Raw genomic sequence first — 24,088 nt, 5'->3', positions numbered from 1 at the left:
TTTTAGTATAATTTTGCATATTCAAAATTTCTTTCTTACATTATCTTCAATAAGTATTTAATTTTATGCTGTTTAAAGTAAACTTGATTCATATATTCTCTGACTGGGTATTTTTAGATTTAGATTTGTCTTTGAAAAGAAATACAATGAGGTAATCTTTAGTATGAAAATGATGCTGAAAGAACTCGGCTCTGTGAATGAACTCACACTCCTCTTCCTGGAATACACAGTGCAGAGCACAATGTAAATAATTTTATTGGCCCATGCCTGTGCCTATGCTCTGAAGACATGAAGAATGGGAAACAGGCCAGAAGAGTAGGAACAAAGAAATGTCCCAATTAATAGTTTCCCAAGATATTACTAGTGTTAAGCTTCCTTGGCTTTCTCAAAGATTTTTTTAAAATCCCTGGTACATTAGCCAGCTTTCTGGATCCCATTACCTATGGTCGGACATCTTGCTCATTCCTGACAAAGTGGGGAGGGGCTTGGTCCTGCCTCAACTGAATGTAAGAGGCTTAACTGTCCTCCCATGGGAGAACTTATCCTGTTGGAGGAGGGGATGTGAGGGAGGGGAGAGAAGATTGGAGGAAACAAGAGGAGGGATGAGAGGGGTATCTGTGGTTGGTATATAAAATGAAGAAAAAATATAATAACAAAACAAAACAAAAAACAACAAAACCAAAAAAAGAATGTAGAAAGGTAGCCCTAGCCTTTCTAATGTTTTCATTCAATGTATTTTTCAAAGGCCCTCATGAATAGAACAGAAAAATGAAGGTTGGGAGAAAAACCTTATAAGTAAATTAATATATAATTCAACATTGAGGCTCAAGAATGGGTCAAAATATTTTTCTATAAATTATTCAAACTATCCTCTTTAAGACTTTTGCAAGGGCTTGGCTGTTGCACTATTGGCATTTTCTATACTCCAGTGAGCGCAGGGTTGGAAGAGCTAGCCAATATCAGGTATGGTAAGCCTGGAGATGGAGTAAATCACTTGCCAGAGCTCCTCTCTCTTCTTCTGATAATATACAGCATAAATTTGAGGTGGTTTAGAAAGTGTATGTGAGTGAGGCTCATTATGTCTTTCTGGGCAGGTTGTAGACCTTCTCTCTATGAAATCACTCCCCAACCTCTGTCTTCATAGTAGTCTTGAAAGTGCTAAGTTTGAGAAATGTTTTATCAAAATTCTTCTAATGTGAGAATATTTTACTAATTATTAGGATCATGTTTATGTGAAAGAAATAGAAACCTGCTTCTACTTGAAACTATTGTATAAGTACCATATTGTACTTCTGTAATAGATAAAACACCTGGAACAATCATTTATATATATGTATAAATACATATGTATATATATAAATACATATATATATATATATATATATAATATAAAAGAGTAATCACAATTTTATAGAAAAGACACCTTTTTGGTATTTTGAAAACAATTTCAATAAAGCAAGTTGTATATTGTTAATACAAGTTGCAGACTGATTTATTATAAATGATGTTTTTCAAATAAAATTAGTGCTACCTCTGATATGAAAACTCAAAAGACTTATGACATGGAAATTCTACTGATTTTATAAGAACATTCCTCCCACTGAGCTACTAAGTTTAAAGTTCCTAAAGACCCAATTAGGGACCTAAAGAGAGAGAAAGAGAAAAAAATACAAACCTGGCCAAATGATGACTAATTAGAATGACAGGCACTCTTCTGACTCATGGGGCAGTCACAGTACCTCCGCAGTAAAAATAGTGTCTCATTAGTCGTTTAAACATTATTCCCAGGTTTCCGTGAAATTGATATTTAATCACTTTCCCAGTGTACAGCAGGCACTTATTGCACAGAAAAGACATGGGGACTGAAAAGTTGATAAAATTTCTGTCAATCTTCTCTCAATTTGAAGAATGATTCATTATAATGGGCCACCAGTGGCAGAGGGACGCTGAATAGAAACCTGTAATTAACTTCACTTTCTCTGTTATTGATGGCATTTGTTGGGCTCTGTGATTAGATGGTGCATCTTGGGGGATGTACCCTGTGGAACATGCTGTGCAATATTCAAAACTACATCTAAATCATACCCATAGATATATTCACAACACTAGATACTGCTTTTTGGTAATTTGGGGCTACTTTAAATTAGTTGGAAACTAGGATTTCTTAGAATTGAGCATTTACAGAGAATTAATGACTAAAGAAAGAAAATCTATATTTAAATTTTAGGGGAAATTTACAAAGAATAAATGTTGACTAAAATTGTATAGGACTATACTTTATTGCAAATTCAATCAGTAATTGTAATATTTGAGTTATTCTTGTGAATTATAGTTATTCTTTTAGAAGCATTGTTTAGTATTTATTGCTGTATATGATTAAACAAAACAAATATGGTTTTCAGAACAACCTAAATTTGTCATTAAGTCTTAAGTTCTGACTTCAAGAATACACATCACCTCAGCAACCACTCTTCTTTCTGTCTCCCTACAGCAAGGAATGTTTTCAACATTTCAGTTAGGAGAATAGAAAATGCGGAGCACATCGAAAATTTTTTATTCTGTTACTCACTAAACAGTCTTTATTTCATAAAAATAGCATAAAACATCTTTCTGTTGGCCACTCTCCAAAGCGGTGGGTTGTTCATTTCTGTTTTTATTTTATGTCCTAATAAAACTACTCTGTATATCCAAAGAGCAATAGTCCCAAAATATATGTCACAGCTTCTATTGCCGAGTTCATCTGCCATCATTCTCCATTCCCAGACATTCCAAGAAAGCACATTTCACCAAGGCAGAGGGAAGCCCTCCGAACCTTGAAGATGAAATTCTAAATGGTCTTATTAAATAAGAAACACAAAGCCAAACACAGAGTTAAAAGCCCAAGAGATCTGAGCACTAGCAAAGAGCCAAGACCACCTTATCTTACCACTCACTGCCGTCCTTCCCTTAAGAGAAAGAAACCTTCTTCCTGTGTCTTGTGTTTTATTGCTTTCCTGTTCTGCCTTCTCATTGGCTCTAAGCCAAGCCACATGACTTCCTCATCACTGCCTGTCTATACAGACCTCCTGATCTCTATGGTTGATACTAGGATTAAAGACTCAAGGGTCACCACACTTGGCTGTGTCCTTGACCACACAGAGACTCTGCCAGCCAGGTGATCACATTAAGGGCATGGGCTACCACCACCTGACTTCTGTTCCTGGCTCTCTAAGGAATTCTGATCTCCAGGAAAACTTTATTTATTGACATATAAATAAAATCACGTTTCAGCACAATTAAAATATCACCATAGAACCCCCTACAAAAGAGACAGAGCCCTTGTCCTTATGTAGCATGTATGCTAATGGGTAAAGTTAAGGAAGTAGCTGTGTCTATGCAGTGAATAGTTTTATGGCACACAGAACATCTTTCTTTGGGGATGCTAGGAAAACAACTTTCATCTGATGTGGAAAAGGGAGTAATATACATAAATATTTTAACTTAAGCTTCCCCAAAGTGTCTGTCCATGGTCTACCACAATACTTATTTCTTACTGCAGCATCCCAAGTTAGACTGGCCTACTGTGACATTAAAATTTAATTTAACACAGTGAAAAGTCATAATGGCTATTTGCCTCAGTTAGAAGTTACTTTGTTTTTAATTCTTTCAAAAATTATACTAGTGTTTGACCCCTCCCCAAGAATACTTTTTTGAGTCAGTGTTCTTATGTGTTCAAATTTAAAAGAAAAAATAAAATAGTCAGTACAAGGTTTCAGCATTATGCAAACCTTCTTATATAGTTATATAGCCTTTGCAAATCATGCTGAAAGCAAGACCTAAATTTCACAATGTGCATTCTAATTTTCTGTTAAGTGAGAACCCTCTAAAGACCACAAAGGGGCCAAATTATCTAAAATATTAGAGGCTTATTATATTTCTACTAAATTATCAATTTTGTAAAACAATTAAACAGGGAAAGCCAATTAGTGTAAAAGTGGTCTTTTGAGTATAATCATTAGTTAGAAGCTCATTTGATAAGGTTAGGTCCAAATCTAATAAGTTAAAGCCCCAATAGAACTGTAATATAGTCTTGGCGGCAGTTTTTAACACTATCCATCTCCAAATAGAAACCAGCAGAAATTAAGGAAATTAAAAAAGAAGTTATTTTTGCTACAATCAACAAGATCTCTCTAGAGCTATGCCAAGTGTGAATTTGGGTAGTTTCTTAATTATGATCACTAGAAATGTATTTGTATTATGAATCAAAGTTATTAAAAGATACAATTCCTTCCAAAGTGGACTTCAGACTGAAGAATTGCAAAGAAAAACAGACAAAATTAATAAAACAAATGCTTGGTTGCTTTGGAGAATATAAGGTAACATTTATATAAGAAAAAATACACAAATCTATTTTCCCTGGTCATTCTTGCAGGTATTTTCAGCCTTTGCTATATGCGCCTCACTTAGGTTCAGAAAATTTTTGATTATACATAGAGTAGGAGAATTTGAGAGTAGAAGAAGAGGTGGATGTATATATGGAATACCACAAAGAAGCTTTCCAGTTTTTTTAATTGTTCTGTTGAATATTTCAATAAATTTAAGTATGTATAACTAAATTGAGGCAGATAAGATGTTTCCATAAACACCCTGTTTAAGTAGCATAACTCAGGTAAGTATTAGAACAAATTTCTGCATTAGCACTAATTTTTTGATGCAAGCCTGAAATTCTAGTACATGGGGCAGGGGGCAAGGAGATGGGGAATCTGGGGACAGTCTCAGGTATATATATGGTGAGACTTTGTCTTAAGAAACAGAAAGTGATATAGACCCGTAGTAGAATGCTCTACTTACCGTGTACAAGGCTATGGGGCTTAACTCTAGTACCAAACAATCTAAGTTTCATAATTATTTTGCACAAAGAATTCGGATCATTATTCAGAAAAACTAGAGCATAACAATTTCTAACCTACTGCTCTATTAGACTAAGAGAAAAGGATGCACATCGCCACAGGGATTGGATCTGATCTTCCTAGTTATCTTATTATATAATGTTGATAATAATGTCACTACAATCTTTTATAAATATTTCGCTTCAGTTGTATGTGTTCCACTTAGTTGTTATGTGAATAGATATGAATAAAAATGCCACATTACAGATAAAAGCTATCAAGTTGTCTGTTCACTAAGTGCTACCTTGTGAGCTCTGTCCATTGAATAATAAAGTGAGCAGATAATTGGCACTATCAGATCATCTACCCACCAGTACATCCACAGTCACGGGCAGACAGATCAGTCATCAGGAAACATTTGGTGATTACAACGTCTCCTACAGCACTTCACACATAAATGTCCCCAAATCAATTACATAAGCATCAAATGTGGTTATTTGCTTTTTAATATTCCTTTCAAATCTATACAAACTATATGACTTATTTTTATAAGCTGGCACAAACGATCAATTTTCTTTCATGTATCTATTTTGAAATATTCATCATTATTATTTTACATTTTTTGTGTGGATGTTTTATTTGTTTCAGCAAGAGTATTCTGAACCTAAATGTTATTAACATTGTTGCATAAGTAATCAGGTCCAATCCCTTAGGTAATTACAAAATACAGTAAAATTTGCATTTGTTTGTACAAATTAATAATGTGAAAGATGATGTGTAGGTTAAAGGTTAGCATGGAAAAATTGGACATGGTGCACGAACACAAAATGAATTATTTCATGGCTTTGTAACTTTATTACTACCACTTAGTTAATTATGCTGTATATCAATCTAATAATTAAAGAAGAAGACTGCTACTTCAGTGTCTTATTCAAATAACCATAACTTACTCCACACACTTAGATGTGTGGTCGGTGATAAATCTCACAGCGTGGTAAAACAGCCAAATGCCATTTGTTTTACACCTTGAGAGCTCCACACATGCACACATTCATTCTTCTGCATACTGTTAATTAAAACAGGTCACGGGCCAGCCCTGATTCAGTGGGAAGCAATTGTTCAGGGGCATGAATGCAAGGAGTCTCTGCAGAAAGATGCTTTCTCAGAAAAAAAGTTCTACTCAATTTCCCAAAGAAGAAACAAATATGCTTATTTAAATTAGTGTAAATTTCACTTTACTTTAACAAATTGGATCTCCAAAGCTTTCCCAAAAGCTTGCTTTCCAGGTAGCTAAACTTCAGTGTCTATTGTTCATAAACACATAGGAAAGTCCTATGGCACACATTATCTGTGCTTCACTCATATAACATGTAAACCAACTAATTAAAATTGTGTTTTTAGATTGTCACATCATTTAGAAAAGCTCAGCTGGTAGTACAAAGCCAATGTGAAGGCTGGAAGGCAGTTCACAAAGGCACACACATATATCCATAAGTAATCATAATAAACCAAAGTAGAAAATCAATGTGGTCACTGGGAATCAGACTGCTGGGGAAGTGTGGGAATGTTCGTGGTTCATTTCTCAGTTTATAAGCCCAATAGTAGCCATGGTTCTCACTTTATTTTTCTGTGACATTTAATCTTCTCTGGGTCCATCAAAAGCAACTGGGATGCCTGAAAAGTACTTTCTTAAGGATGTGACTCCAGGTGGTGAGACAGCCCAGCAGCGACAGCTGCATGTGCTCAGGCTGGCAACCTGAGCTTGATCTCTGGCACTCACTGGTGGTGAGAAAGAATCCACTACAGAGCGCTGTCCTCTGACATTCCCACACTTTCTCCGGCAGTCTGATTCCCAGTGACCACATTGATTCTCTACTTTGGTTTATTATTATTGTTATTAATTATGGATTTATGTGTGTGCCTTTGTGAACATACCATGGCACTCACACACATGTGTGCATAGATGTGAAATAAATAAATGAGTGCATAAATAAATTGGTAAATAATTTGGGGGATGAAAAGGTAATTCCTAGTGTAGAGAGTACAAGTGTATCTGTAAGAGCATGTATGTAGATGTGTGTGCTTTTATATATGTGTGTGTGTGTGTGTGTGTGTGTGTGTGTGTGTGTGTGTGTGTGTGGTTTAGCAGAGGTCAGTCTCCTGTGTAATTTCTCAGGAACAGTCTTCCATTTTTTTCTTTCCTTGAGACAGGAGTTCGCACTTCCTGTAACTCTCTAAGCAGGCTATGCTGTGTGGCCAGTGAGCCTCAGGGATCAATCAGTCTCCACCTCCCCAGAGTTTGAACTATAAGTATCCACCATCATGTCTTTCTTTTCTTGCTTGGTTTTAGCAATTTGACACATGTTCTCATGCTTACGTGATGAGTGCTTTACTTGCTGAGCAATAACCCCAGCCCCAGTATTGAATTTAAACGATTCATAATACTGTTCTCTAAGCCATACACATATGATATGGCTTCCAATTGAGTGCAACAGAAATTATAAAAACAGCAAAACTATATGTCAGATGCTGATGTCTGAATCATGACTCACTGAAAATATCTCATTACAAATGTTACAATTATTCTCAAACACTCAAGTAAAGACAGTAATGACATCTAATGGATGGAATTTAATACACTGCCCCATAAATACACAGCACCTACGAGGAGCCCTGGACATTAAAATGTAGTGATTATGTTGGGTTCAGTTTCAAATGCCTAGAATTTCAGCGTCCATGTAGTTGAGATAGGAGATCACTTGAGCCAAGGAACCTGCAACCAACTTAAAAAACAAAGAGAGACACAGATTTGAAAAACAGAAAAACCAAAATGTTACTAAATAAAATGTGTTTTGTCTCATAGTTACTTGGAATGTAGTAAAGGTATTCTGCATGCATTCCTAAAACAATACACATTTATTATTAAATATTAAAATTATTTAATCAAGTTAAAACACCAAAAAAAAGCATGGTTGAATAACTGAAAGTAGTGGTGGAAGCTATTATGAAGAGTCCGTCACTAAACCAGAACCTAAGAACGTGGAAACGACTGAGAGACCACATGAGCAGACAGGAAGCTGTGACCAGGCATCCACGGGCATTTTTCATTTGATGAATCAAATCCTTTCCTCCATCCTCTAAAAAGAACATTGCTGTACTTCAAGAAGTTATCTCTTATACTGGTTTGGTTAGAAAGTATCTCTGCTCTCACATTGTGTAAACTAGCGGAGTTATTGAATCTTATGTCATCAAAATTATCATCCACAGAAACAAAGGGCAGGCCAACCACACTCTTTTCTATGACTTTGACCCTATACTGCAATAATAAGAGTTGTGATTCTTTTATTCCTGGAGGTGATGACAAGCTTGATAGATGGCTGATATAAATTAGCAATAATGATTAAGACATCAAAGTTTGTTCAAAATCAGTGCAGGAATTTTGTCATTATTTAATGAAATAACTGTTTCATTACTACAATTGCATACAGAAATAAAATTCGTAGTTTTCCTTTGTTAGTACTGTGGTGATATTGTGTTCCCCCAATATATTGTGCACCCTAATAAACTTATCTGGGGTCAGAGAACAGAACAGCTGCTAGATAGAGAGGCCAAAAAATGGTGGCACACACACCTTTAATACTAGCATTTTGGAGGCAGAGATCCATCAGATCTCTGTGAGTTCAAAGTCACACTGGAAACAGCCAGGCATGGTGACACACACCTTTAATCCCAGGAAGTGATGGCAGAAAGGTATATAAGGTGTAAGGACCAGGAACTAGAGCCTGGTTAAGCATTTTGGCTTTTAGCAGCAGTTCAGCTGAGATCCATTTGGATGAGGACTCAGAGACTTTCAGTCTTGAGGAAACAGGATCAGCTGAGAAGTTGGCGAGGTGAGGTTAGCTGTTAAATGTTCTGTCTCTCTGATCTTTCATCGTTCACCCCAATACCTGGCTCCAGATTTGTTTTTATTAATAAGAACTTTTAAGATTCATGTTACATAGTACTTTTTAAACCTGTTCCCTGTTTTCTCCTTCCCCTACTGAGCCCCGGTAATCTCCCTTGTACTGTCTTTTACAATTAAATCACAAACATGAAAATATGGTGCTTGTCTTTGTAAGACAGACTTACTTCACAAATATTATTAGCAAATACATAACAATAAAACAGTTCATCTTTATCTTTCAGAAAAATTCCCTCATATATAATTATGGTGATATTTTATTTGTACTGAAATGTAATTTTATTTGTATGTTAATAAATAAAGTTGCCCAGGGGTCAGAGCTATTAGAGCCATAGCAAAAGTTGGGCAGTGGTGGTGCATGCCTTTAATCCCAGCACTTGGTAGGCAGAGCTAGGTAGATCTCTGTGTGTTCAAGGATACATCCAGCATTGGAGACACACACCTTTAATCTCAATACCAACCATAGAAGACCTGGAGGTCTATATAGACAGGCAGTGATGAGGCGGTCATGTGGTTGGGTTTATAACCAATGAGAAGGCAGAACAGAAAGTCTTTATAAAGACAGACACACAGGAAGTAGGTCTTTTTCGGAGGGGTAGGACCACTGCGAGAGGAAAGGTAAGGTTTTTAGTGCTTAGCTCTGATCTCTTGGCTTTCTTCTTTGCATAGGTTCTGTGTTTCTTATTGAATAAGATGGTTACATCTACATATAATGTTGCCTTTTCTTTATCCATTCTTTCATTAATGGACACCTAGCCAAATTTGCTACTTGGCTACTGGGAGACTGCTCTGGAAAACATGGATGTGCATGCATCTCTGTGGGAACATGATGTGATTTTTCAAGTACATGTCCAGCAGTGCTATTGCTGGATTACATGGAGATTCTTGCTTTTTTTTTTTTTTTTGAGAAACCTCCTCCTTAATTTCCATAGCCATGTGGACTAATTTGCATTTCCACCAGCAATTAATAAAACCTCCCTTTCACCAGATTCTTTTTTGTTATGCATTTTTAAAAATAAAATAGCCATTCTGAATGCAATCAGGTTGATTCTCAGTGTAAGTTTAATTTGAATTTCCTTAACAGCTACGGACATTGAGAATATTTTTATGGATTTATTTCCCATTTCTATTTCTTCAGTTCAATTCCAAGGCCTAATTCTTGATTGGATTGTTTGGTCTTTAGTTTTTCAAATTTTGAAATCTTTCTATAGTTTAGGTTCTAATTTCCTGTCAAATTTGCATCTGTCTGTCAAAGACTTCGTTTCACTATGTATATATACTGTCCCTACTTCTTTATATCTTTTGCTCTGCATTTTTAAAATTTGAGATAATAAAAATTTTCAATTCCTCCTCTTGAAAATATTTGTGTATGCTTATATGTTAAAGTATTTTCCCTGTTTTCTGCTGGCACATCCAAAGTTTCACATCTTACCATTAAGATATTTGAATTTCAGTTGATTTTCTGTAAAAGGTAAAAATAGAAATCTAGTTTAAATCTTCTGTAAGTAGATGCCCAATTGCCCAGCTCCACTTTGAAAGATGCTGTTCTTCAGTGTGTGCTTTTTTTCACTTTTGTCAAGAATCAGATGGCTGTAGCTTCCTGGGTTTACATTTGGATCCTTTCTCTTCTATTGGTCTATATAACTGTTTTTGGACCACACATCCTGTCACTATATCCATAAATATATCTTCAGTATTTAAAGTGAGAAAATGTAGAGCATCAAAACCTGCTGGGAGTGAAATGGATGAAGTTCAAATATTCTACCTGTTCTCAAGGCTCATAGACAGAGGAAACCACATCACCTGTTAGCTGCTAACCTAGAAAAACAGAAAAAATAGTCAATGGAAAAACTACACATTAATTCTAAAAAGTAATATCTTACAAAGTAGAAGGAATACATAAAAGATGAGAGAGGTAGTAAACACTAGAAGGGCTCAGAGTATTAGTATCTTGCACTTGCTAAAAACATATCATTTTTCCAGTACATTATTGATGTAAGCTACCAATTTAAAGAAAATTTGCAGCACATCATTGCTTACAATAATTACACATACAAAAACAAAATAACAAAGAGGAAAGGACAAGAGGAGGCAAACCATGAAGAAATGGAAGGACAAAAGAGTTCTAAAAACACCGTAGTATGAGAAAACTGCACTCATTAATGAAATCTGAATTATCTCAGGAACTAGAGCATGGTCAAAATGTGCTGAGAAGCAACACTGGCTAAATAAGGAAATTCAGGGGTAACAGCAGCTAACAAGAGAAGAACTTGTTTTAAAAAAAATAATGGAACAGAAAAAGGTTAAGTGGAATAAAGGGTGGATGGGAAGGGTAGATGAGAAAAGACTGGCCAAGAGAATTGACACTATGACATGTCAAATGAGTCATGTGAGAACCTACTACTGTAGAAACTTCATAAAATATACATATACAAAAACATAGCAAGAGTTTAAATAGAGCTAACATATAGCTGGGTGACAACACCCCTACAAAGCACCACAGACTAACATAAAATTGCCAGTGCCAGGAATGGTTTATCATTTGAAGTTACTAACCAGTAAAGTCTCCTAGATCCCCATGAATATGTGGAATTTCCAGTGCTGTAAGTTGTCCTCTGTAACTTGGCATTAATATCCCACTAGAACATGGAAAATTCAAGTTGGTAATCACCTGGAAGTGTCATCCATTCTGGCTAGTTTTCATGATGCTACAAGGTGCTATGCATATTATCAAATGAGAAAAGTCATCTCCCGTGTCACCCAGGTCTGAACACTGGGAGATACAATAACAACTGCTTAGCAAAATGTGTCCACTGTTGGCATGGACCATCATGGGAGTAACCAAACCATTAATGCTTGGTTTTGAGGCATGATTCAAAGTCACACCTGGCACCATTATCAGGGCCAAGAACATGTAGCTAGCTATACAGATCATACGTTCTTGGAGCAAATCTACCACTATTTCTTTCCTAAATGGGTATAGCTTTTAAACTAACTCCTAATGACTTGATTTACACTCATAGATTTGTGAATATCTCGACCATCATCAGAGAAACTTCTGTTTGCAAAATATGACAATTGATGGAGATCCACAATTAGTCAATGTTCAGAAAATGAGAAACTATTGAATTCTTGGTGCTAGGGATATCTTTATCACACCCTCTTCTCATGAGGCACAGGGCCATTGAAGAAAAACAGACAAAAAGCTTTCAAGAGTAAGAGGCAGTAATGACTACAAGGAAAGTGTGTTTTCAGGACATAGTAGGTAGGTGATAAATAAGAACTCATTCCATTTGAAACACACTGCAATAGATCTGAGAAAACTCAAGCCAGAAAAAAATCCCAGCAAGTAGAGGGAATATGGGCATGAACTTCCACCACTAGCTAAGGGGCCATTGACAGTTGATAGCTGCTGGGAAAGGGAGAGTTAATATTCTTAAAAGTATAGCTCCTGATAGATTGACCACACTTCACTAAAAGCCACACATCCAAGCATATGCAGGCAACACAAACAACAAAAGCACTTGATAATTTTTGTTTTGGGGATTATTTATTTGTTTATAAAAAACACAAAGTTAGGTGGGTAAGGAAGATAGAAGGATATGGGAGAAATTTATGGGGGATGAATATGGTCAAAATATTATCATATGAGATGCCCAAAGAACTAATAAAATGGGAAAAAAGTAGATGAAGCTGGGAGGGGAGGTATTGGGAGTGGGACCATTGGAGCAGGAGGGAAAATTTGAATTGGATACAACCAAAATGCATTTTATATATATATATATATGTGTGTGTGTGTGTGTGTGTGTGTGTGTGTGTGTGTGTTTGTGTGTGTGTGTGTTTGTGTGTGTGTGTGTGTGTGTGTGTGTGTGTGTGTGTGTGTGTGTGTGAAATTATCAGCATGTGAAAAGGATTCTAAATAAGGAAGAGTTAAAAAAGCAAGTATACACACACACCTTGGTGTCATGATAGTCAATAAATACATAAATGGCAGTGAGAGAAGACACACTGACTAGAGGAGCATATGACATAATAACTAAAAGAAAAACATCTTAAAGGTAGGAGAGTAGAAAGGAAAGAAGGAAACAAAAACATATACAGAAAAGACAATAATAAGAGAGGAAGAAAAGAGAATGATGAGTATAAACCATGGAAGAAAAAGGTAAGAACCCATTTTTTTTCATGTGTCTCAAAATTAAGGGACATAGATAGACAAGGGAATTGAAAATGGTCTCCTTGTAATAGCAGTGTCTTATCCCAGAAGACATTGTGGGAAGAAATGGTAAGCAGACATGGAGATCAATGTCTAACAGGACCAACAGGAGAAAGGGGAGGGCCCGGGGGCCCTAGGAAATACCAAAGTCAACATCTGCTTAACAGACTCCCAGCCTCAGGCCTCTCCCATCCGAAACAGATAAAGCTCTTATATTCTCTTTCTCTGAAGCTTGGTTTTCTGTTTTTCCCAGATGTTCATGCCTTTGACCATGCCAGGTAATTAGCTCAGAGATTCCCTAGTGTACCTTTACAAAGGACAGTCAATCATGTAATGAATAATGAGGCCTGAGAACAAATAATCAACTTGTATACTTAGTCTCCATTTTTGATAAATGCCTTCAAAAAGATGAATTTGAATGAGTATTCCAACTCATCCTCACAGCCTCCCAATAACCTGAGCTTGGTAGACAGACTGTTAGTAGACTGCCATTACTAGGGGAGTAATCCCACGTTCTTTCCTTCTGGTCACAGAGTTTCCCAGTATATCATATACACTGGAGGACATTTACTTTACACAACTGAAATATTCTGTGACAATAATATACTGCCTAAAAATACAATGATATAATTTTTTCATAATATATAAATAAAACTTTTAATTAAAGAATCACATGTTTTTAAAAAGGGAATATAATTGGGAATAGGTCATCATTACTTATAAATAACAACCTCAAAATCTGGATCTTTGATATATATTAGGGCAGAACAGCCTCTTAGCATAAACATAAAAGGTATTCTTTGAAACCTTATTACTTTCACTCAATCATATTTTAATTTATTATCTTATATTACTTAAAAATACCTGAAAATATAACTTGTTAGTGACTAATTTGATTATTAGTTCTGCGACAGTGGTTCTCAACCTTCCTAATGCTGCAACCATTTAATACAGTTCCTCATGTTGTGGTGACCCCCAACTGTAAAATTATTTCATTGCTACTTCATAACTGTAATTTTGCTACTGCTATGAATCATAATGTAAACATCTGATATACATGATATGTGACTCCTATGAAAGGGTTGTTCAAATCCCAAAGGAGTCATGACCCATGGGTGGATAAATCACTGCTCTAAGAGAATCAACGACATCAATCTTACTGAGTATGAGTTACAACTACCAGGCACAGGTCTAAGATCTCTGTGTACATTACCTAACTTTAACCCTCCTAGGACTCCAGTGAAGGAAATTCTAATGCCATCCTTATTTTTTGGAATAACAAGATGATGCTCAAGATGAGCTGCATTTAAGGATTCACAATTACAATGTAGAAAAAGTATTCAAACAGCCTTATTTGTGGAGAATCTCGAATCCTTTATTGGCTTAGAAAATAAAATGTCAAATGACAAGGTTAACAGATTTCTTACTGCTCCACCCAAAATTTACAGATGAAGACAGATTTAACATATGTTGATGTAAAATTATCTTCTTATAACCCCTGAAGAATTATTTATATGAGTGACTGACAATCTTTGATATTCAAGGCCACTGTGGGGTTGGAGCTCTCAGCTTTAGAGTTAGCTTATTTGTTCTCTCCTAAGGAAACCAACTACAGTTTGTAGCTGTCTTTAGCTTCTACATTCCCTTGGCAGAACATTAACAGGTTTGTCATGTTTTACCTGACATGTACCTTTCAATTTGTTTAAAGGTGCCACTAATAATGCTAAATAATTCACAGAAGAACAAAGGAGTACGTTGAATAAAAGGGATCTTCTCAAAAAATATTTATGGACACTGGTAAGTCCAAAGTGTTTGTTCTTTATGATTATAACTAACATCCACAATTCTCTAATACAGGATTACTTAATCTTACTATACTAGCTCTTTTTTGTCAGTGGTTTTCCTCTTCATTCCGTGACCTATTGTCCCTTGCCTTCAAACATGGAAGAAAGATTTCCAATGATGTAATTAAATTATTTATACATCTAGATTTTGATATTAGAAACTATTTTCTTTGGCTTCTTATGAAAATATTAGTGCTAATAATGTGAAAATACATTTAGAAGATTTAAAATCTGCTATAGTCCATATTTGTCTCTTTAACATTTGCTTTTGGACTGACATAGTGATTCATCTTGGCTGTAAACTTGAATACACCTATAATCAACAAAAATCTGTTGACACACCTGTAAGAAATTTTCTTAATTGGATCATTTGAGATGGGCCACCCAGAATCTGGGCCACATCTTCTAGTGGCAGCCCACATGGAAGGACACAGGAGAAGGAAGCTTTTGCTTTTGTCTACCTGTCCTCACTCTCACTAACAAGTCCCTCTACTCTGTGGCTAAAACACTGCTTTTCTGATATTAGAATCGACTTCTTTGTGATTCCAGCATAGACTGAAGACTAAGAATCCCCCAAGAACTCCAGCACCAGATTGGGGATGCTGAGATATTTAGCCTTATAGACTAAATAGTTACTAGATTCTTGGAGACAGCCATTATTGGACTAGCTGGACCACAGCATGTAAGCCACTCTAATAAATTCATACATTTATCACTTCTGTTCTTCATAAAACCTAAGTAATACAGACTAGTAAACATTTGAACACACATTCATTCTAATATTTGATGATATTATGTGAATTATTTTAAATGACTAATTACTTTGTTACATTTATTGTAAGCCCTCATTATATCTTAAACCCAAGGATATAACCAAGGAATATAATATTTGAGAAACCTGGCAATAACTATTTTTGTTATTAATTTTACTATTGCAGTTACATATAAACATCACTTCATTTTCATGTTTATGCATTTCTATTGTTCTTAATATTAATACATATTTAATTTACAAAGAAAAATATTAATGAGTCATAGAAGCAGATGACTTGATTATCAGTCTGAGAAATTATATGTTTATCTCTATGCAGGAAGTAGAGTGAGCAAATTCTACGTGGGACAAAGCTATAAACACCCAATTCCTGTCCCAGCAATATACTTACCAACAAATCTTCATGTCTTAAAAATTCCATAACCTTCACAAACAGTGCCACCCACTGAGTTTAAATAGGTGAGCCTAAGAAACAATTTCTCACCCAAGCCATACTGAGGTATAAATAAAACCTCATGGCCCACTCCCAGTGACTGACTTCCTCCCAAGGCTCCACCCCCTAAAGATTCCACAACATTTTCACACTGCACCACAGCTAAAGAGAAAGTGCTCAAAAAATATGAGCCCATGAGAACATTTTATATTCAAACTGGAATCCTGACCCCATCCCCCCCCATAGGTTAGTGGCTGTCATGGTGCATAACACGTCTATTCAAACTTTAAAAACTGTCACAATATTTATCCGTCTCAACAACGGTCCAAAGTCAACAATCTATTATGTGAGCCCCTATCAAAAAACAATCTACATCATTCCAATAAATAATGATACATAATGGTACAGGGTAAACATCTCCATTCCATTAAGAGTAGAACAGAGAAATCACAGGAAGTATTGGCCCAAAGCAAGAACAAAGCACAGCAAGGCAAATACCAACTCCTCCAGCTCCTTGTTCAGCATCTGTGGCACATGATCAACTCACACGGATTTCAAACTTGGGGAGCTGACTCCTCCAGCTCTGCATCCTATAACAGTCTCTTTCTTAACTTGGCTCCACTCCATCCCTGCAGCTTTTGTCAATGGAGAGCTGTGGTGACTATTCTCAGTTTTTAATGTTACTAGATATGGAATTAACCAAAACCCAAAACATTGAGTACAGCTGTAAAGGATTTTCTTGTTTGGATCACTTGAAGTGAAAAAAAACCCACCCTAAATCTGGATTTTTTTGAGATGGGCATATCCACTTTAAATCTGGGCCACACTCTCTGATGGCAGCCTGTATAAATGATGCAGAAGAGGCAGGCGCTTGCTCTTTGCCTGCTTGTTCTCACTCTACCTGATAAGGTCACTCCTACTGGCATTAGGGCCTCCTTCTTTGCGATCCCAGAGTATACTAAGGACCAGCTGGGACATCCATGAGACATCCAGCTTTGTAGACTGAACCGTTATTTTATCTTGGACCTTTCATCAGGAAACAGTCATTGTTGAAATAGTCAGACCATAACCTATAATCCACTATTATATATATATATATATATATATATATATATATATATATATATATATATATATATGTGTGTGTGTGTGTGTCACATATATAAAATATACACATATATATGTATATGCACACATACATTCATTCTATCAGTTCTGTTTCACTAAAGAACTGTCACTAATACAAAGCCCCATGTTTCCCACATCTCTAACTGCACCCAAGGCTTGACTGCAACTTGGCCTTCACTTTTACAGCTTTCTAAGATGACATCTCAGGGCCTCCTTGAAGAGACTTTGATCTTGCTAAACATTGGTGGCCTTGGAAGCTCTTTAAAGCCTTGTAGAAAGCCTTAGGAACACCTTCAACCTTTTATCTTTCATGTCTGCAAAATCAGTAAAATATGGATGATTCTAGAAAAGCTCTGTTGTCATTTGAGGTGAAGTTTGGTCTCTTCATACCACAGCTATCTCGCACTTGCTATCCCTACCAGATGAGTCTGCAAAGTTACACTGTAGAGCATTTGATTTTTGAGCAAAGAAATTCTTTAGTTGAACTATTGGTTCTGGCTCCATCTTTTGAAATAAATTTACATTTTCACAAGTAGGAGCCTTTGATAGTTACTTGGATTAAAGTTACCTTTCTTATTGTCCCAGTGCACAGTGGGTTTGTGTTTAACAAGTCTGATGTTCTTTAGCAGCCACCTGATCTGCAGCATCCAACTTGCTTATGCTTTTGCTTTACCAAATTGCATTATCTTATACCTTTTTGACATACTTGTGCTTTTCACTGTACAGATGAGTGGTGAGCACTCACCATGTCACAAACAGAATGCTTTCCTGTCTTGTAATTTCACCCACCACACACAACAGTCTATTACTTTTAAATGTTCTTACTGAAGTTCTCAGGACAGGGGAAGAATGAAGTGGATTCTTTTCCTGGATGTTATATGAATAGCCACCAACATAGCTTCTGATACATTGCTTTTTCCTCTACTGAGATCTAATGGGCTTGGCCTCCATTGTCCTTTTTTCTCCTCAGCTTTATAATCATCTAACCTCCCATGAGTATAGCTCTATTTAATTTGCTAACATTCTGTGGCTTTTCTACTTCAAAAATTCCAAATTCTTCTAAATTCCTCAGGAAATAGAATTAACCAAATCTGAAACTACATCGTCAGGTTTATCACAAATGTAGACCCAGTTATTAGTATCAAAATTTGATATCCTTTGCTTCTCTTGTTGCTTTGAGGAGGTATTTGTTAAGGGGCAACTGAAGAGAAGAAGACAGGTGTGTGTGTGTGTGTGTGTGTGTGTGTGTGTGTGTGTGTGTGTGTGTGTGTGTTTTATAGTACAATAAGATACAGTTCAAGAGAATGGGGAAGGCATGGTAGCAGGAACAGGAAATAGCTGATCCTATTGCATTCATACTCAAGAAGCAGAGTGAACAAGAAGTGAATACCAACCATAAAACCTCATGAGTTTTCCATCTCCAAGCCAGTAATCAATGTCTTCCAATTAGGCTAGATATCCCAAATGTTCTTCCACCTTCACAAGCACTGTCACTAGTTAGAGACCAAGTGGTGAAGCACAGAAGCTAATGGAGAATATTGAACATTCTAACAAGAAAGCTGCTAATGCAAAATTTTCTTTCTGGGGCTTCTACACTATTTCATTCTATGACTACTCGCAGGTAGACATGGTGCTGGAGAAGGGGCTCAGTTGAGTTCTAAGTCTACATCATCTGCAGGAAATAGAAAGAGAGAAAGATACTGGGCCTGGCTTGAACATTTGAAACCTCAAAGCTTATCCCCAGTGACAAACTTCCTCCTGCAAGGCCACACCTACTCCTCCAACAAGGCTATACCTCCTAATAGTGCACTTCTTGGTGACTATGAATTTAAATAAGAGATTATGGGAGTTATTGCTGTGGATATCGCTCTGTATAAATAAAATGCTGATTGGCCAGTACAGATAATTCAATATTCCATCAGTTGAAATTATTTCAATGTATTTTCCTTTTGGTAACTGTTGATAGTTGTATTGCTTTCTTATTTTATTTTCAGCAATTTAGTTTTTCATATATAAAAATCTTGCTGAATTTTTGTGTTGATTTTAAACTCTGAAACTTTATTAGCTTTATCCTTTAATCATAACAGTCAACTATTAAGTCTTTAGGGTCTTGTCATCTGTAGACAGAAACAATTTGAATCACTCCCTTCCATTCCTAATTGGATGTCTTTCATTGTTTTCCTTATGTAGTTCCTTTGGTGCACAGAGTGTGAAAGGAAAACCATCATATATTAATTGAAGAAAATTTTAGGATAAAAAAGAAAATTAATATCAGTTTTCTATTATTTGGTTAAACACAAGTTAATAGCTCACAGACACCTGCCTCTCAATGAACGATAATATTTTTCTGTGAAATTAAATATCAGACTGAACCAACAACAATGATAAAAGCAACAATAAAAATACTAAAACAATTACATAATATGAATGAATTGCTATTATATTGTTTAGATACACATTAAAAATAATTATTTTGTGCATATAAATAATTATTTTAGTTATTTGAAATGAGTACTAAATCTCTGCACAAGCTTTTTCATCTGGTAACTTTATTCTCCTTCAAACCTTTATTCACTTTAACTCTGCATCTTTTGGCTTTTCTGAAAATAGCTTTCAAAAACTCAAACCTTGCCAGGCGGTGGTGGTGCACGCCTTTAATCCCAGCACTCGGGAGGCAGAGCCAGGTGGATCTCTGTGAGTTCGAGGCCAGCCTGGGCTACCAAGTGAGCTCCAGGAAAGGCGCAAAGCTACACAGAGAAACCCTGTCTTGAAAAACCAAAAAAAAAAAATACTTCAAACCTTCATTTTTACCTTTTATTGTTCAGTTTTCTGCTTCCATTCTTCAAAGGAAGAAGGTGTGTTATTTGTCTATTTGCTTATTTTTTAAATATTGCTGATTCACCTATATTATAAGTAATATTATGAAATCCAGGAAGCTAAAAACTAAAGTATGAACAATTGAAATAAAAATAAGAAAAATGATTGCTCTATGTGGTAAGATGAATATTAACATCTTTTGCAAACTCTATGAAACAATATTTGTGTCTAATATTTTGAAATCTCAACACAGTTATTACTGATGTTAGATATTTTAAACAGGGCTCAGAAAACCTCATATGTGGGTATATTTAAATTAATAAAATTGATTTTGCAATACTTCTGTCAAACTATTCTTAGTACCATCAAGTGGTGTGTGTGTGTGTGTGTGTGTGTGTGTGATTGAAATGTGTTTTAATTAAAATAATCTGTTTACATAATTATGATCAAGATTGTAACTCCCATAAAATCCATGCATTTTAAAAGAACTATACAGATAGGAGTTGGAACATACTCACAAATGCAATCATTTTAAATTAGTGACCCAGGGGATTGGGCAACAATCCTAAACACAGTATGAGGAAATTATTACTCTGTAGCAAAGGTTTCAATAAAATTGTATGCTCATTTGGCTTCTCATAGCACCAAAGGAAACCTGTCTGCATAAATAGTGACCAAGTCGCAGCATGGTTAATGCTATTTCCCTATTAACTTTATGTTGTATATAGTGCTTACATAATGCCATGAAAATGCTCACAATGAAGGGTAATGACTACAATAACACTTTATTCAATGCCTTAATTTGTTCTGTGAATCGTCCAGGCCAATGTAATTGCTTTGTTAATATGACATTGTTGTACAAACAGGTCATGCACAGATGGAATGGGTCCTTCTTAACCAAGCTATGTTAAGCGCTTCTATAAACAGGGTTTCCAAGTAGCTTTACATAAACATATCATATTATTGGATTTCTCAATGAATATTATTTAAAAATATTATTTTTTTTACAACTCTTGTCAATATCTATACCTTTTTACAACTCTTTATTTTCTAGACAGGGTTTCTCTGTGTAATAGTTCTGGCTGTCCTGGAATGCCTTATAGACCAGGCTGTCCTTGAACTCACAGAGATCCACCTGCCTCTGCCTCTGAAGTGCTGGGATTAAAGGCATGTGCCACCATCACCAAACAAAAGGTATGCAATTTTAATGTTGATTCCTACCAAAAAAAAATTGTTCCTACTATAGCTTTAGGCTTCTTATAGCAATTTTGAGGATACTTATACTTAAATAAAGATATAAGATGTAGTAAGTAATAAATTGTGAGTGATCATTACCTTACAACCTAATAGAAGATTTCATGTAAATAAATTGCTGCTTGAGAAGGATTTGAATGACCACTGGGGATTGTAATAATTATGGAACACATTTCAACAATCATGGGGTGAGACAATGATGGTTTGACTATTGATAAAAGAAATGTGATTATGAATAATATAAAACATGCTTAAAATCACCTGAAAGGGATTTAGTGTCTTTACAGCTCAATAAGATAAAATATGACCTATCTTAACTCTTGTCAAAGACTTGTCAAAAACATGTCTAGAAATAAAGTAAGATAAATTGAATCCATAGACTACAACAGACATCAAAGCAAACAATCCAATAGATGGGAAATTTCATCATTTCTCTACTTTCATATGCCTGATCTTTAAGGCCCACAATTTAGAGAAATTTTGTCAAGCATGGTGAGATCTGTGGAGTACATTTACTAAGTCTTACAGACCTATACTCTTCTAGGAAAACTACAAACCAAAACAAGTAACTAAGAAATGGAATTATGTAGTAATGTTTTCTTTTGAAAATTTTTGTGTAGATCTACTATAATTTTTAATTATGTGTATCTTGGGGAAAAAGGGTGGGTGGGTTGTAGTTTTTTTTAACTCTTTGGAAGCCCACCACCCAGCTCCCAAGTAAATGCATGGAGACTTATTCTTACTTTTGAATTCATGGTCTTAGCTTGACTTGTTTCTTGCCAGCTTTTCTAACTTAAATCATCCCATTTTTCTTTAAATACATTTTGCCTCTGGGCTTTGTACCCTTCTTTATTCTATATAGCTTTCCTTCCTTCTTACTCTATGGCTACTTATGTGGCTGGGTGGCTGCCCCTGGTGTCCTCCTCTCCTCCTTTTCTCATTCGTCCCTCCTTGTTGTTCTCTCAAGCCTAGATTTCTGCTCTTATTTATTCTCTCTGCCTGACAACCCTGCCTATTTCTCTCTCCTGCTTAGCTATTGACTGTTCAGCTTTTTATTAGACCAATCATGTATTTTAGGCAGACAAAGTGACACAGCTTTACAGAATTAAACAAATGCATCATAAAAGGATGCAACACATCTTTCCATCACTAAACAAATATTCCACAGCTCAAATGAATGTGACCCATTTTAAACTAATATTTTACAACAGTGAGTATATGAGTACATGTTACTGCAGAGGCCAAAAGAGGATGGAGAATCTCCTGGAGTTGTAGATGGCTGTGAGCCACCTGATATGGATTCTGATTTCAGAGCCATTTCTCGTTCCAAGTAACATTTCATCTTAAAAATGAAAATTCTGGAGCTTGGGAGATGGCCCAGTGTTTAAAAGCACTTGTTTATGCTAAGGAACTAGAACCAATTCCCAGCACCTACATAGCCACTCACAATGATCTTTAACTCCAGTCCCAATGGATCTGATGTTCCTTTCTGACCTCCTCAGGCACCAGGCATGCACATGGTACAAAGACATGCATGAGAGAAGTCATCATACCAATAAAATAAGCGCTAAAATAAAATTAATACTAAAAATTAGAATAGGCCAGCCTGGTCTACAAAGTAGGTTCCAGGACAGCCAAGGCCAAAGCTGTTACACAGAGAAACCCTGTTCCATAAATTAATTAATTAATAGGGGCAGTTGGTAATCATCTATGCCCAGTGAAGCTTCTGAATATACTGAAGATGGCCTCTTTGAGGAAAGATTCTTCCAAGCTCTGGTTGCTCAGCATATGAGTGTTGTGTCTCAGAGTATTTTTGCCTTTGCAATAGTCAGACTTACTTCTTCTAGACCAATCTCTTGACAAACATACTCTAGTCTGTCTTTGCCAAAGAAAACTTTAGCATTTGTACAAGTTCCTCATTCCATGTTCTTGGTATCACACAGCATATGCCATGTTTTAAGGGTCCATTGTCAGTGGTGATTCCAAAGAACTAAACCTTGATGACTTTAAGGGGAAATTCCTGATGCTTTTCTTCTGTTCTTTTGATGTCATGTTTGTGTGTCCCACGGAAGTTGTGGATTTCTGTGATAAACTCAATGAATTTCACAATGTGAACTATGATGTGGCTACAGTTTTGGTGGGTTTTCACTTTAGCCACCTTGCATGGATCAATACACCAAGGAAGAGTGGCAATTTGAGCCACATAAGCATTACACTGTTGTTGTATTTAATTAAGGAAGTAACCTACAACGACAGGTTGCTATTGGAAGGTGCTGTTGTGGTACTCAGGAACTTCTTCATAATTGACCTTAATGGTGTCATCAAGCATTTGAGTGTCAACGACAAACCATTGGGCCACAGCATGGAAGAAATCTTCCACTTGGAGAAGGGTTCAAGTTTGTAGAGACCCATGGAGAAGTCTGCCCACCCAACAGGACATTGGAGCCCTCTACAATAAAGCCAAGTCTAGTGTCTTCCTAATAGTACTTTGAGAAAGTCTGTCAGTAGATCATTTCATGTCTAGCATTCACCTGTGGCTTCTCCTGCAAGATCTACAGTTGGAAACGTTTCACCACCCTGAGTATTATTGTAGATGGCAAAAGAATCATACTTGAACTTTTAAACCCAACTCCAAATGAATTGTTTCATAATACAGACTCAGGATTTCTCAATGTGGCTAGCTGCCTCCAGAGTAATCCTAACTGGATCCATTTTAACAGCTAATCATTTCCCAAAGAATGCCTGGATCCCCATTTCTCAGATTATGTCTTCAGATGGTAAGCATTCTCTTGAGCCTT

The 24,088-nt window shown here is 36.1% G+C and overlaps 1 pseudogene; it reads left to right on the top strand.

The window, feature by feature from the left end:
- The window catches only part of LOC102908874 (thioredoxin-dependent peroxide reductase, mitochondrial pseudogene), a 55,495-nt pseudogene extending 31,697 nt beyond the window's left edge, over positions 1-23,798 (top strand).
- Positions 23,799-24,088: the final 290 nt, after the last annotated feature.

Source organism: Peromyscus maniculatus, chromosome 2 (genome assembly GCF_049852395.1).
Source record: "Peromyscus maniculatus bairdii isolate BWxNUB_F1_BW_parent chromosome 2, HU_Pman_BW_mat_3.1, whole genome shotgun sequence".
In the NCBI taxonomy this organism is placed as follows: Eukaryota; Metazoa; Chordata; class Mammalia; order Rodentia; family Cricetidae; genus Peromyscus; species Peromyscus maniculatus.
The sequence above is the reverse complement of the archived record's forward strand: the minus strand, read 5'-3'. Positions and strand labels throughout refer to the sequence as shown.